The 15,000-nt window shown below is 46.9% G+C and overlaps 1 protein-coding gene across 1 annotated transcript in view; it reads left to right on the forward strand.

Annotated features, from left to right (window-relative positions):
- The window catches only part of LOC110536544 (potassium voltage-gated channel subfamily H member 2), a 115,651-nt gene that overhangs the window by 975 nt on the left and 99,676 nt on the right, over window positions 1-15,000 (forward strand). The window lies entirely within an intron of this gene.

Genomic DNA, 15,000 nt, shown 5'->3' on the forward strand with positions numbered 1-15,000 from the left:
TGAGGTAGGGTGTGGTAGGGGCGAGGGACTGCGGAGGGGGGAGGTGGGTGTGGTAAGGGTGTGTTGGGGTGAGGTAGGGGATGTAGGGGTGTGGCAGGGGCGAGGGACGGGGGAGGTGGGTGTGGGTGTGGTAAGAGTGAGGTAGGGGAGGTAGGGGTGTGGCAGGGGTGAGGGACGGGGAGGTGGGGGGGTAGGGGTGTGCTAGGGGTATGGTAGAGGTGTGGTGGTGTGCCTATGAACTGCTATAGTTTCCATTATTTCCATTGTCTGTGTTTATACTATGTGACTCTGTGTCTTTACTGAAGGCTGCCATGCATCACCCAGGCTGCGTGAGTCTCATTGGTGGTGGATGAGGTGATTTGCCCTACAAAGCGCCGGATTTAAGTGAAAACGCTCTGCTGACACAATACTGGGGGATTGTTGCTTAAGATGTTGGGTTCCTGTTCTGAGTGAAAGCTTGGTGTTTGCTATGATGGCGTCTTTAGAGGGAGACATAACTGGGTTAGCCTAATCCACTTACCAGTGCTCCTTGTGTGCAGTGAGCCAATGTGTCGCTAATGCCTCAGAGCTAGCTTGATTGAATGAGAAGCGGAGGGATGGGCAGAGATATTGAATGGTGACAGATGATTCTGTCGCCACGGCAATCCCGTGTGTGCGGAAAACACGTTGAATTGAGTTAGGGAAGACGGGAATCTGTATGATGTGAATGATGGTTTCTTGTTCTCCATTTGGACACCTCTTTTAATTTGCTTGGTTTTGCACAGATTTGATTTGCTCAGTGATGGGCGTTATAATATGAAGTACAGCTTCCTAAAGACTTCTCTGTGAGGGAGGGGGGGGGGACAAGGAAAGACAGGGGAGGATTGAGAGGTGGGCAAGGGAAGACAGAGGAGGATTGAGAGATGAGCAAGGAAAGACAGAGGAGGATTGAGAGGTGAGCAAGGAAAGACAGAGGAGGATTGAGAGGTGGGCAAGGAAAGACAGAGGAGGATTGAGAGGTGGGCAAGGAAAGACAGAGGAGGATTGAGAGGTGAGCAAGGAAAGACAGAGGAGGATTGAGAGGTGAGCAAGGAAAGACAGAGGAGGATTGAGAGGTGAGCAAGGAAAGACAGAGGAGGATTGAGAGGTGAGCAAGGAAAGACAGAGGAGGATTGAGAGGTGGGCAAGGAAAGACAGAGGAGGATTGAGAGGTGAGCAAGGAAAGACAGAGGAGGATTGAGAGGTGGGCAAGGAAAGACAGAGGAGGATTGAGAGGTGAGCAAGGAAGACAGAGGAGGATTGAGAGGTGGGCAAGGAAAGACAGTGACAAGGTTACCTTAAACCCACCCTCCTCTCCCTCTCGCTCTCGCTCTCGCTCTCGCTCTCTCCCTCTCCCTCTCCCTCTCCCTCTCCCTCTCTCTCTCCCTCTCTCTCTCCCTCTCTCTCTCCCTCTCCCTCTCCCTCTCCCTCTCTCTCTCCCTTTCTCTCTCCCTCTCCCTCTCCCTCTCCCTCTCCCTCTACCTCTACCTCTCCCTCTCCCTTTCCCTCTCCCTCTCTCTCTCCCTCTCTCTCTCCCTCTCCCTCTCCCTCTCCCTCTCCCTCTCCCTCTCCCTCTCCCTCTACCTCTCCCTCTCCCTCTCCCTCTCCCTCTCCCTCTACCTCTCCCTCTCCCTCTACCTCTCCCTCTCTCTCTCTCTCTCTCTCCCTCTCCCTCTCCCTCTCTCTCTCTCTCTCCCTCTCCCTCTCCCTCTCCCTCTCCCTCTCGTTCTCTCTCTCACTCTGCCCCACTCTCCCCCCCCATCCCCCCCTTCTATATCTTTGCTTTTTAGAAAGGCCTCTGTATTGTATGCTGATATACCACAAGTCAATCATTTCACCAAGCTATCTTGATACATTAATAGCCTCGTTCTTAGAGGCTGCTGTACCCACTGAAATGCTGCTGTGCACACAGTACGTACTATGTTATACCAAAAAACACTACTCAGTCAGGCTGACTTTACAGTAGAGCTCATAAATAGGTAGAGAGGGAGGGGAACCAGTACAGGTGACCGTGCTAGCGGTGATTTAATGAGTTATAAGGCCATGGAGTGTATTATTACTCATAACCTCAAACATCTAGAATGCTTTACCATCTACGGCCTGCAGGTGGCAGCACTCTCCAACGCTACTTCTAACCTCTAACCTCTAACCTCTGACCAGGACGCAGTCCTCTGAAGAGCAGGCAAGAAGATGTAGAAAGAAACAATTCGGTAACACTTCTTTTGAACCTTTTAAGGGGGTGCTTGTTACAGTGTAATAACAACATGTAACTGGTATTAATTTCCGTCTGTAATTACAGAAGTGTAGCAATAAATTATTGCTACCATGTTTGATTCAAATGGGCAGGTTTCCACTAAATTCACCAACTTATTGTTTCGCTTCTTCGTTGCATCCCGATTTCATTAACAACTGTGACAGGTTGGGATCCCTTGTGGATGCATCTGGGTGTCCGAGAGGTTATAGTTTATGCTCAATAGGCTCTAATTACTTACCCATGAGGCACTGCTCAGAATATATCTCCAGTCAACGTTGTTGTTAAATAAAGAGTACCATCTGGTTAAACTGGTTGAGTTTACGAAACAGATCCAACACACCTGTCAGCCCAAATTACACTATTTCAAAGCATTTTTACATGTCATGTTTGCCTAATTACAATGTATCTACTAGTTGTTACACAGGATTTAGCTAGTTAAAAATGGGGCGGCAGGGTAGCCTAGTGGTTAGAGCGTTGGACTAGTAACTGAAAGGTTGCAAGTTCGAATCCCCGAGCTGACAAGGTACAAATCTGCCCTGACCCACTGTTCCTAGGCCGTCATTGAAAATAAGATTTTGTTCTTAACTGACTTGCCTGGTTAAATAAATAATAATAAAACATTTTTTTAAATGCAGCGCACCTTGAGGGGTTACTTACTAGTAGTTCTAGTGTCCCTAGAAAGTATATTGCCCATCCTGAAACTCTAATCGTCAGCTTCTGAAAGGGCTGAACACACCAGTACGTCGCAGAGGACATGTGATATCTGCATAAATACTAGTGACACTCCTCTAGCGGCAGTGCAGTGGAGTACACACACAGAAACACACACACACACACACACACACACACACACACACACACACACACACACACACACACACACACACACACACACACACACACAGAAACACACACACACACACACACACACAGAAACACACACACACACACACACACACACACACACACACACACACACAGAAACACACACACACACAGAAACACACACACATAGAGAAACACACACACACAGAAACACACACACACACACACAGAAACACACACACATAGAGAAACACACACATATACACACACACAGAAACACACAGTCATGCACAAAACACACACGTACATGATACAATGCTCAAACACTTACCATGACACACACACGTGCATGCAGACATACACACACATACACTGTCTTGCATATCCACACCCCCATGCTATTCACCACCCAACAGAGTGAGGGTCCCATCCCAAGCATCACTTCACCACCCAACAGAGTGAGGGTCCCACCCCAAGCATCACTTCACGACCCAACAGAGTGAGGGTCCCATCCCAATCAACACTTCACCACCCAACAGAGTGAGGGTCCCACCCCAAGCATCACTTCACCACCCAACAGAGTGAGGGTCCCATCCCAAGCATCACTTCACCACCCAACAGAGTGAGGGTCCCACCCCAAGCATCACTTCACCACCCAACAGAGTGAGGGTCCCATCCCAATCATCACTTCACCACCCAACAGAGTGAGGGTCCCACCCCAAGCAACACTACACCACCCAACAGAGTGAGGGTCCCATCCCAAGCAACACTACACCACCCAACAGAGTGAGGGTCCCATCCCAAGCATCACTTCACCACCCAACAGAGTGAGGGTCCCACCCCAAGCATCACTTCACCACCCAACAGAGTGAGGGTCCCATACCAAGCATCACTTCACGACCCAACAGAGTGAGGGTCCCATCCCAATCAACACTTCACCACCCAACAGAGTGAGGGTCCCATCCCAAGCATCACTTCACCACCCAACAGAGTGAGGGTCCCACCCCAAGCATCACTTCACCACCCAACAGAGTGAGGGTCCCATCCCAAGCAACACTACACCACCCAACAGAGTGAGGGTCCCACCCCAAGCATCACTTCACCACCCAACAGAGTGAGGGTCCCATCCCAAGCATCACTTCACGACCCAACAGAGTGAGGGTCCCATCCCAATCAACACTTCACCACCCAACAGAGTGAGGGTCCCACCCCAAGCATCACTTCACGACCCAACAGAGTGAGGGTCCCATCCCAATCAACACTTCACCACCCAACAGAGTGAGGGTCCCACCCCAAGCATCACTTCACCACCCAACAGAGTGAGGGTCCCATCCCAAGCAACACTACACCACCCAACAGAGTGAGGGTCCCATCCCAAGCATCACTTCACGACCCAACAGAGTGAGGGTCCCATCCCAAGCAACACTACAGTGAGGGTCCCATCCCAAGCAACACTACACCACCCAACAGAGTGAGGGTCCCATCCCAAGCATCACTTCACCACCCAACAGAGTGAGGGTCCCATCCCAAGCAACACTCCCTAGAAAGTATATTGCCCATCCTGAAACTCTAATTGTCAGCTTCTGATAGGGCGATCCAAGTGATAAGTCAACACACCAGTACGTCGCAGAGGACGTACATGTGACATGTGATATCTGCATAAATACTAGTGACACTCCTCTAGCGGCAGTGCAGTGGAGTACACACACAGAAACACACACACATAGAGAAACACACACACACAGAAACATACACACACTTAAACACACACACATAGAGAAACACACACATATACACACACACAGAAACACACAGTCATGCACAAAACACACACGTACATGATACAATGCTCAAACACTTACCATGACACACACACGTGCATGCAGACATACACACACATACACTGTCTTGCATATCCACACCCCCATGCTATTCACCACCCAACAGAGTGAGGGTCCCATCCCAAGCATCACTTCACCACCCAACAGAGTGAGGGTACCATCCCAAGCATCACTTCACCACCCAACAGAGTGAGGGTCCCATCCCAAGCAACACTACACCACCCAACAGAGTGAGGGTCCCATCCCAAGCATCACTTCACGACCCAACAGAGTGAGGGTCCCATCCCAAGCAACACTACACCACCCAACAGAGTGAGGGTCCCACCCCAAGCATCACTTCACCACCCAACAGAGTGAGGGTCCCACCCCAAGCATCACTTCACCACCCAACAGAGTGAGGGTCCCATCCCAATCATCACTTCACCACCCAACAGAGTGAGGGTCCCACCCCAAGCAACACTACACCACCCAACAGAGTGAGGGTCCCATCCCAAGCAACACTACACCACCCAACAGAGTGAGGGTCCCATCACAAGCAACACTACACCACCCAACAGAGTGAGGGTCCCATCCCAAGCAACACTACACCACCCAACAGAGTGAGGGTCCCATCACAAGCAACACTACACCACCCAACAGAGTGAGGGTCCCATCCCAAGCAACACTACACCACCCAACAGAGTGAGGGTCCCATCCCAAGCATCACTTCACCACCCAACAGAGTGAGGGTCCCATCCCAAGCAACACTACACCACCCAACAGAGTGAGGGTCCCAACCCAAGCATCACTTCACGACCCAACAGAGTGAGGGTCCCATCCCAAGCATCACTTCACCACCCAACAGAGTGAGGGTCCCATCCCAAGCATCACTTCACCACCCAACAGAGTGAGGGTCCCACCCCAAGCATCACTTCACCACCCAACAGAGTGAGGGTCCCATCCCAAGCATCACTTCACCACCCAACAGAGTGAGGGTCCCATCCATCACTTCACCACCCAACAGAGTGAGGGTCCCATCCATCACTTCACCACCCAACAGAGTGAGGGTCCCATCCATCACTTCACCACCCAACAGAGTGAGGGTTCCATTTTAAGCAACACTTCACCACCCAACAGAGATGGAGGTTCCTAAGAAGGAATGGAGAGCTCACACTTCTTCAGCCAACGGCAAAATGGTAGGAGCAACCTCACCGGCTGTAGAACCACCAAGAAACTACACTACTAGAAATATGCAAACAGGAGACGGAGCGTTATAGTGGTTTATTTTTGTGTTTAGTCTCACACCTTGTTAGAGTTGGCAGTTGGGAAGATCGCCACTGTTTCCCTGTACAGTAATGTGTGATGTACACAGAAATGCGTTAAAGAGAGGATCTTGAAATGGTGAGAAGGTCTCGGATCTTGACATGATCTTGGTGGGTGACTATCTCTTTGGCTTTACTAGCAAGACATTGTGCAATAGATAAGTTAGAAGAAGCTGATGTAACAGTGCTGAATGCTGTAAACCCTCCCAGATGACTCTGAGAATAAGAGGTGAACTATGGAGCTAATGTCTCCAACTACTGGTATAACACTGGGGATTTCCTCTGATGGGCCATATATGAAATAGATACCTGAATGTAATGTGTTTTAATAAATACGAATATATACAGTATATACTGTATATACCAAACATTAGGAACCCCCCCCCCCCCCTCACCCCCCCAACCCCACCCCCCCAGTTTAGTCTTGTTTGTGAGTATTCAGATCGAATTGCCTAGTTTTAATAAAAAAAACATTTCTAAATCATTTTTTAGACGGTTTAGTTTCCCTTAGTTTTAAGATCTGATTTAATGTTGTTTTATTTAGTTACATTTTTAGAAAAACATTTCTAATACATTTTTACATGATTTAGTTTCACTTATAGCTGTTAGTGTTAAGGACTGAAAACAGCCTACGTGTGGGAGGCTAGGAGCCATTTCTGTGTTATGTTAATTCATTTCTTTCTGTTTACAGAATAATGATCTTGTTTTTTTTCCGTTATAGTTTCAGTTTTAGTTTAATGTTTCTATTTCTATATTCCGTAGACACAAGTGGTGTAACCCTCCAGTAGCAGATCCAGTATGACAGGACAGTGTGTTCTCTCAGGTGTTGTGAAGGAAGCTAGGTAGGGGGAGATAAATGATCCCTCTCCTAATGCTGCTTCTGCAGCAAGGAAACAAGGAAATGAATTGAACAGTGTATTGGTTTCTCCTAGCGCACTGTCATAAACACAGATTATGCAAACGATTCATTATTCACCTTTCGACCTCTAAACAGCCTCAATTCATCAGGGCATGGACTCTACCAGGTGTCTAAAGAGTTCCACAGAGATGCTGACCCATGTTGACTCCAATGCTTCCCACAGTTCTGTCAAGTTGGCTGGATGTCCTTTGGCTGGTGGATCATGTTTGATACACATGGTATACTGTTTAATAGGAAGAACCCAGCAGCATTGCGGTTCTTGACACTAACCGGTGTGTGTGGGGAGATAGAAGTATTTGGATAGAAGAATCACACAGCTGTGCTTGCACAACTGTCCATCAGTATTAAAGATGGCTCCTCAACTGTCCATCAGTATTAAAGATGGCTCCTCAACTGTCCATCAGTATTAAAGATGGCTCCTCAACTGTCCATCAGTATTAAAGATGGCTCCTCAACTGTCCATCAGTATTAATGATGGCTCCTCAACTGTCCATCAGTATTAAAGATGGCTCCTCAACTGTCCATCAGTACTAATGATGGCTCCTCAACTGTCCATCAGTATTAAAGATGGCTCCTCAACTGTCCATCAGTACTAATGATGGCTCCTCAACTGTCCATCAGTATTAAAGATAGCTCCTCAACTGTCCATCAGTATTAAAGATGGCTCCTCAACTGTCCATCAGTATTAAAGATGGCTCCTCAACTGTCCATCAGTATTAATGATGGCTCCTCAACTGTCCATCAGTATTAAAGATGGCTCCTCAACTGTCCATCAGTACTAATGATGGCTCCTCAACTGTCCATCAGTATTAAAGATAGCTCCTCAACTGTCCATCAGTATTAAAGATGGCTCCTCAACTGTCCATCAGTATTAAAGATGGCTCCTCAACTGTCCATCAGTATTAAAGATGGCTCCTCAACTGTCCATCAGTATTAAAGATGGCTCCTCAACTGTCCATCAGTATTAAAGATGGCTCCTCAACTGTCCATCAGTATTAAAGATGGCTCCTCAACTGTCCATCAGTATTAAAGATGGCTCCTCAACTGTCCATCAGTATTAAAGATGGCTCCTCAGATATGAGTTTTAAGGATCGTACCCTTTATTCAGTTTTCTCCTAAAATGACATACCCAAATCTAACTGCCTGTAGTTCAGGACCTGAAGCAAGGAAATAACAGCTTCCTATGTGACATCTTGACACAAACACACACACACACACACGCACACACACACACACACACACACACACACACACACGCACACACACACACATACCCACAACAATAGTGCATATTGATTTTATCATTGGAAACTCTCCAATATACTTTGCTTTTTTGTTGTTGCGTCAACGAGCTGATTTCGTTGTAGCCAAACACTCTGTGGGAGGCTGATGCTAACCGGTGTGATGGACAACTGTGTGTCCAGACAGAGGGGTCAGGGGTCAAAGCGTACAGTATCCTCTGACACTCAAGGTCCTTTGAAGTTTCAACGGGTTCTCCTAACATCGCTCAATTTCTTCGTTGGAGCTTTGCAGTACAGGCACACTGTGCTCACAGCAAGCTGTTCATTAGTGGTGGAACCGTGTGAATATTACTGTCACGGTGTTCTAGCTGAGTCTACAGTCACAGCCGAGGGCACAGAGATACTGTTGTCTTAAGGCTTGGCTATACTGATCTTAGAAGCTCAGTCAGGCAGAAGAGGTGAACACTGATTGGAACACTGAAAAAAGTCAACAACCTAACAGTCGGACAGGCCTTCGTTTGGGTTGCCAAGGCTCAGTGGTGGTTGATTGAAAAAGCACTGGGTCTGACAGGTACTTGGCTACTCACTGTACGGGGGGGGGGGGGGGGGGCGTTAGGCAAACCTACTGGAATCAAGCTTCCTTAGAGAGAAAGTCTACGTGGAAACATGATTGTTCTCTGTATCAATATAGATATTTCTTGATGTAATAATACCCATGTACTGTGCATGAATTTAGACTGTACAAGACAAAATAATTAACTCAACCCTGAAAACCGCTACGCTGAGTATGTTTCTTGTTCTCACCTGCCTCCTAACCTTTGACCTTTGTGTCCAGAATGACCAGTTGTGACAGTTGATATTACGAGACACTTTATGTGTTCAAATCACAAGGAATGTTGTGGTTGTTATGGGTATTCGATCTGCGCTGTGTTTAGAGAGTCTATCGGCTATTCTCTCACTTACCTCCTTTGATTTGAAGCTTTCAAAATGGCCAGTTAACCTCAACCCAGAACACTTCAGTAGTGCCTTTGAAGTATCCGCTACTTAAGTGGTTCCCAACTCCAGTCCTCCAGTACCCCTCAACAGCCAGTCCTCCAGTACCCCCCAACAACCCAACTCCAGTCCTCCAGTACCCCCCAACAGCCCAACTCCAGTCCTCCAGTACCCCCCAACAGCCCAACTCCAGTCCTCCAGTACCCCCCAACAGCCCAAATCCAGTCCTCCAGTACCCCCCAACAGCTCAAATCCAGTCCTCCAGTACCCCCCAACAGCTCAACTCCAGTCCTCCAGTACCCCCCAACAGCTCAACTACAGTCCTCCAGTACCCCCAAAAGCTCAACTACAGTCCTCCAGTACCCCCGAACAGCTCAACTACAGTCCTCCATTACCCCCAACAGCCAAACTCCAGTCCTCCATTACCCCCAACAGCCTAACTCCAGTCCTCCATTACCCCCAACAGCCCAACTCCGGTCCTCCAGTACCCCCCAACAGCCCAACTCCAGTCCTCCAGTACCCCCGAACATCCCAACTCCGGTCATCCAGTACCTCCCAACAGCCCAACTCCAGTCCTCCAGTACCCCCGAACAGCCCAACTCCGGTCCTCCAGTACCCCCCAACAGCCCAACTCCAGTCCTCCAGTACCCCCGAACAGCCCAACTCCGGTCCTCCAGTACCCCCCAACAGCCCAACTCCAGTCCTCCAGTACCCCCGAACAGCCCAACTCCAGTCCTCCAGTACCCCCCAACAGCCCAACTCCAGTCCTCCAGTACCTCCCAACAGCCCAACTCCGGTCATCCAGTGCCCACAACAGTACACATTCCTGTTGTAGCCCCAGACAAAAAACACCTGTTTCAACTCATTGATGGCCTGAAGATTAGTTGACAAATTGTGTGATTGCCCTGGAGAACTGGAGGACTGGAGTTGGGAACCAATGAAGTAGTGGATTCTTCAAGGCACTATTGAAGTCTTCCAGGTTGAGCTCGTCCAAACCTCGGCAGTTACTGTGTGTACTGTTTCTATGACAAGGCACTTTATGTGTACTGTTTCTATGACAAGGCACTTTATGTGTACTGTTGCTATGACAAGGCACTTTATGTGTACTGTTGCTATGACAAGGCACTTCATGTGTACTGTTGCTATGACAAGGCACTTTATGTGTACTGTTGCTATGACAAGGCAAGGCACTTTACGTGTGCTGTTGCTATGACAAGGCACTTTATGTGTACTGTTTCTATGACAAGGCACTTTATGTGTACTGTTGCTATGACAAGGCACTTTATGTGTACTGTTGCTATGACAAGGCACTTTATGTGTACTGTTGCTATGACAAGGCACTTTATGTGTACTGTTGCTATGACAAGGCAAGGCACTTTACGTGTGCTGTTGCTATGACAAGGCACTTTACGTGTACTGTTGCTATGACAAGGCACTTTATGTGTACTGTTGCTATGACAAGGCAAGGCACTTTACGTGTGCTGTTGCTATGACAAGGCACTTTACGTGTACTGTTGCTATGACAAGGCACTTTACGTGTACTGTTGCTATGACAAGGCACTTTACGTGTACTGTTGCTATGACAAGGCACTTTACGTGTACTGTTGCTATGACAAGGCACTTTATGTGTACTGTTGCTATGACAAGGCACTTTACGTGTACTGTTGCTATGACAAGGCACTTTACGTGTACTGTTGCTATGACAAGGCACTTTATGTGTACTGTTGCTATGACAAGGCACTTTATGTGTACTGTTGCTATGACATACTGTTGTGTGGGTTGTTTGTAGAAAATTAATTAGAGGAAATGTTATGATTTTCCCTACGCTACACTGAACAATAATATAAATACAAGATGTAAAGTGTTGGTCCCATGTTTCATGAACTGGAATAAAAGATCCCAGAAATGTTCCATTAACACAAAAAACTGATTTAACTCAGCTTATTTTGTGTTAGTGAGCATTTATTTTTTGGCAAGATAGTCCATCCACCTGACAGGTGTGGCATATCAAGAAACTAATTAAAAAGCATGATCATTACACAAGTGCACCTCGTGCTAGGGACAATAAAAGGCCAGTTTTGTCACACAACACAATGCTACAGACGTCTCATCATTGTTTCAGGCCTCACAACCGCAGCCTACATACGTGTATGGTGTTGTGTGGGCAAGCGGTTTGTTGATGTCAACGTTGTCAACAGAGTGCCCCATGGTGGCGGTGGGGTTATGGTATGGACAGGCATAAGCTACGAAAACGATAGCATTTTATCGATGGCAATTTGAATTCACATAGATATCCTGAGGCCCATTGTGAGGTCCAACTGAGGCCCAACTGTGACCAACAGATGTATCTCTGTATTCCAAGTTATGCAAATTCCATAGATTAGGACCGTATGAATTTATTTCAATTGACTGATTTCGTCATTTAAACTGTAACTCAATCAAATCTTTGAAATTGTTCCATGTTGCGTTTATATTTTTGTTGTGTTGGAGTGTAGATGTCACAATCGCCTGGAGTGGTGTGTGCAGAGTCAATTGCAGAGAGCAGAGGATACTGGGGAAAACCGTCTTTAATGGGATTCCCACACGAACGCCCAAAACCATAGGCGATAAACAGACAGAAAAATTGTCCGACCAAACACAGGGCACAAACTGACAGGAACACAAACACGCACACCCTGACTGACAGAAAATAATCCCGCACGAACACAGTCGGGCCGAACAGGCTTAAATAGGCGTACATCAAGAAACAAAATAAGGGACAGGTGCAACCAATAAGACCAAACTAACAGAAAAGGAAAAAAGTGGATCGGTGGCGGCTAGTGGACAGGCGACGACGACCGCCGAGCGCCAACCCGAACAGGAAGAGGAGCCACCTTCGGTGGGAGCCGTGACAGTAGGCTAATGTTTGTCAGTTAAATAGGCTACATATTTGAAAACAAGTGCTGGCCTACCTGTGTTGATTTAGAAATAGCCTAGGCAGGCTTCGGCTGGAAAACTCCAGGACTCTTTGATTACAAAGAGAGTATACTGTGTAAGTAGAAATAACGAGGTGTAGTCGTTTATAAACGGCTCTGGTTGATTAGCTACAACGTCCTCATGAGCTAGCAACACAACAACTGTTTAGCCCGGGTACAGTGGCTCCCATAGGACATCTAAGGTTAGTCAAAAGGAACTCACAACAAGAACTCTCAGTGACTACATAGCGAACAAATACAATTGTTTATTATGGATTTTCATGACAATTACGTTTGCGTACGGGACTCCGTGTATGTGAATTGAAGTTCACTACTCTCGCACGCAAATTTCACGCCGTTGACAGGCATCTCTTCGTGTGAATTTTGCTTCATGTGGTAAAGAGCGAACAAGTGAATGCAGGAGAGAGAGAAGGAGAGAGAGAAGGAGAGAGAGGAGGAGAGAGACACCAACCAAGGAGGGCCTACAGCAGCACCTAGATCTTATGCACAGATTCTGTCAGACCTGGGCCCTGACAGTAAATCTCAGTAAGACCAAAATAATGGTGTTCCAAAAAAGGTCCAGTCACCAGGACCACAAATACAAATTCCATCTAGACACTGTTGCCCTAGAGCACACAAAAAACTATACATACCTTGGCCTAAACATCAGCGCCACAGGTAACTTCCACAAAGCTGTGAACGATCTGAGAGACAAGGCAAGAAGGGCATTCTATGCCATCAAAAGAAACATACATTTCGACATACCAATTAGGATTTGGCTAAAAATACTTTAATCAGTCATAGAGCCCATTGCCCTTTATGGTTGTGAGGTCTGGGGTCCGCTCACCAACCAAGACTTCACAAAATGGGACAAACACCAAATTGAGACTGCACGCAGAATTCTGCAAAAATATCCTCCGTGTACAACGTAGAACACCAAATAATGCATGCAGAGCAGAATTAGGCCGATACCCACTAATTATCAAAATCCAGAAAAGAGCCGTTAAATTCTACAACCACCTAAAAGGAAGCGATTCACAAACCTTCCATAACAAAGCCATCACCTACAGAGAGATGAACCTGGAGAAGAGTCCCCTAAGCAAGCTGGTCCTGGGGCTCTGTTCACAAACACAAACACACCCTACAGAGCCCCAGGACAACAGCACAATTAGACCCAACCAAATCATGAGAAAACAAAAAGATAATTACTTGACACATTGGAAAGAATTAACAAAAAAACAGAGCAAACTAGAATGCTATTTGGCCCTAAACAGAGAGTACACAGCAGCAGAATACCTGACCACTGTGACTGACCCAAAATTAAGGAAAGCTTTGACTATGTACAGACTCAGTGAGCATAGCCTTGCTATTGAGAAAGGCCACAGACATGGCTCTCAAGAGAAGACAGGCTATGTGCTCACTGCCCACAAAATGAGGTGGAAACTGAGCTGCACTTCCTAACCTCCTGCCCAATGTATGACCATATTAGAGAGACATATTTCCCTCAGATTACACAGATCCACAAAGAATTCGAAAACAAATCCAATTTTGAAAATCTACTGGGTGAAATTCCACAGTGTGCCATCACAGCAGCAAGATTTGTGACCTGTTGCCACAAGAAAAGGGCAACCAGTGAAGAACACACACCATTGTAAATACAACCCATATTTATCCTTATTTATTTTATCTTGTGTCCTTTAACCATTTGTACATTGTTAAAACACTGTATATATATATATAATATGACATTTGTAATGTCTTTACTGTTTTGAAACCTCTGTATGTGTAATGTTTACTGTTAATTTTTGTTGTTTTTCACTTTATATATTCACTTTGTATGTTGTCTACCCCACTTGCTTTGGCAATGTTAACACATGTTTCCCATGCCAATAAAGCCCTTGAATTGAATTGAATTGAATTGAGAGAGAAGGAGAGAGAGAGAAGGAGAGAGAGAGAAGGAGAGAGAGAAGGAGAGAGAGGAGAGAGAAGGAGAGAGAAGGTGAGAGAGAGGAGAGAGAGAGAAGGAGAGAGAGAGAAGGAGAGAGAGAGAAGGATAGAGAGAGAAGGAGAGAGAGAGAAGGAGAGAGAGAGAGAGAAGGAGAGAGAGAAGGAGAGAGAGAAGGAGAGAGAAGGAGAGAGAATGTGAGAGAGAAGGAGAGAGAAGGAATGGTAAAAAAGAGCGAGAAAAGTAAGGCTAGAGCGTCAATCACCTCTCTTCACCTCTCTTCTCCCTCACCTCCCTCCCTCTCCTCTTTCTCATCCTTCCACCTCTCCCTCTCCTCCCTCTCCTTCCCTCTTATCACTTCACATCTCTCCACTTCTCCCTCTGCTACATCCCTCTCCCTTTCTCTTCTCTCTCTCTCCCTCCCTCTTATCCCTTCACCTCTCTCCACTTTTCCCTCTCTCTCCATCCCATCCACCTCTCTTCATCCCCCCACCTCTCACTCTCATCCCTAGACCTCCCTCTATCCCTCCCTCTCTCCATCTCTCTGCCGGTGACCCATTTTATCTGCCAAGGCACCATTAATCACAGTAGATGCTTGGCTGGGGCGTGTGCCTCACTGCCCTACCTCATCACTGGAGGGTAATTGAATTAACACTAGAGAGAGAGAAAGGGAGAGCAGCTGGGAGAGAGAGAGAGAGAGAGAGAGAGA

This window comes from Oncorhynchus mykiss, chromosome 11 (assembly GCF_013265735.2).
Source record: "Oncorhynchus mykiss isolate Arlee chromosome 11, USDA_OmykA_1.1, whole genome shotgun sequence".
Taxonomy (NCBI): domain Eukaryota; kingdom Metazoa; phylum Chordata; class Actinopteri; order Salmoniformes; family Salmonidae; genus Oncorhynchus; species Oncorhynchus mykiss.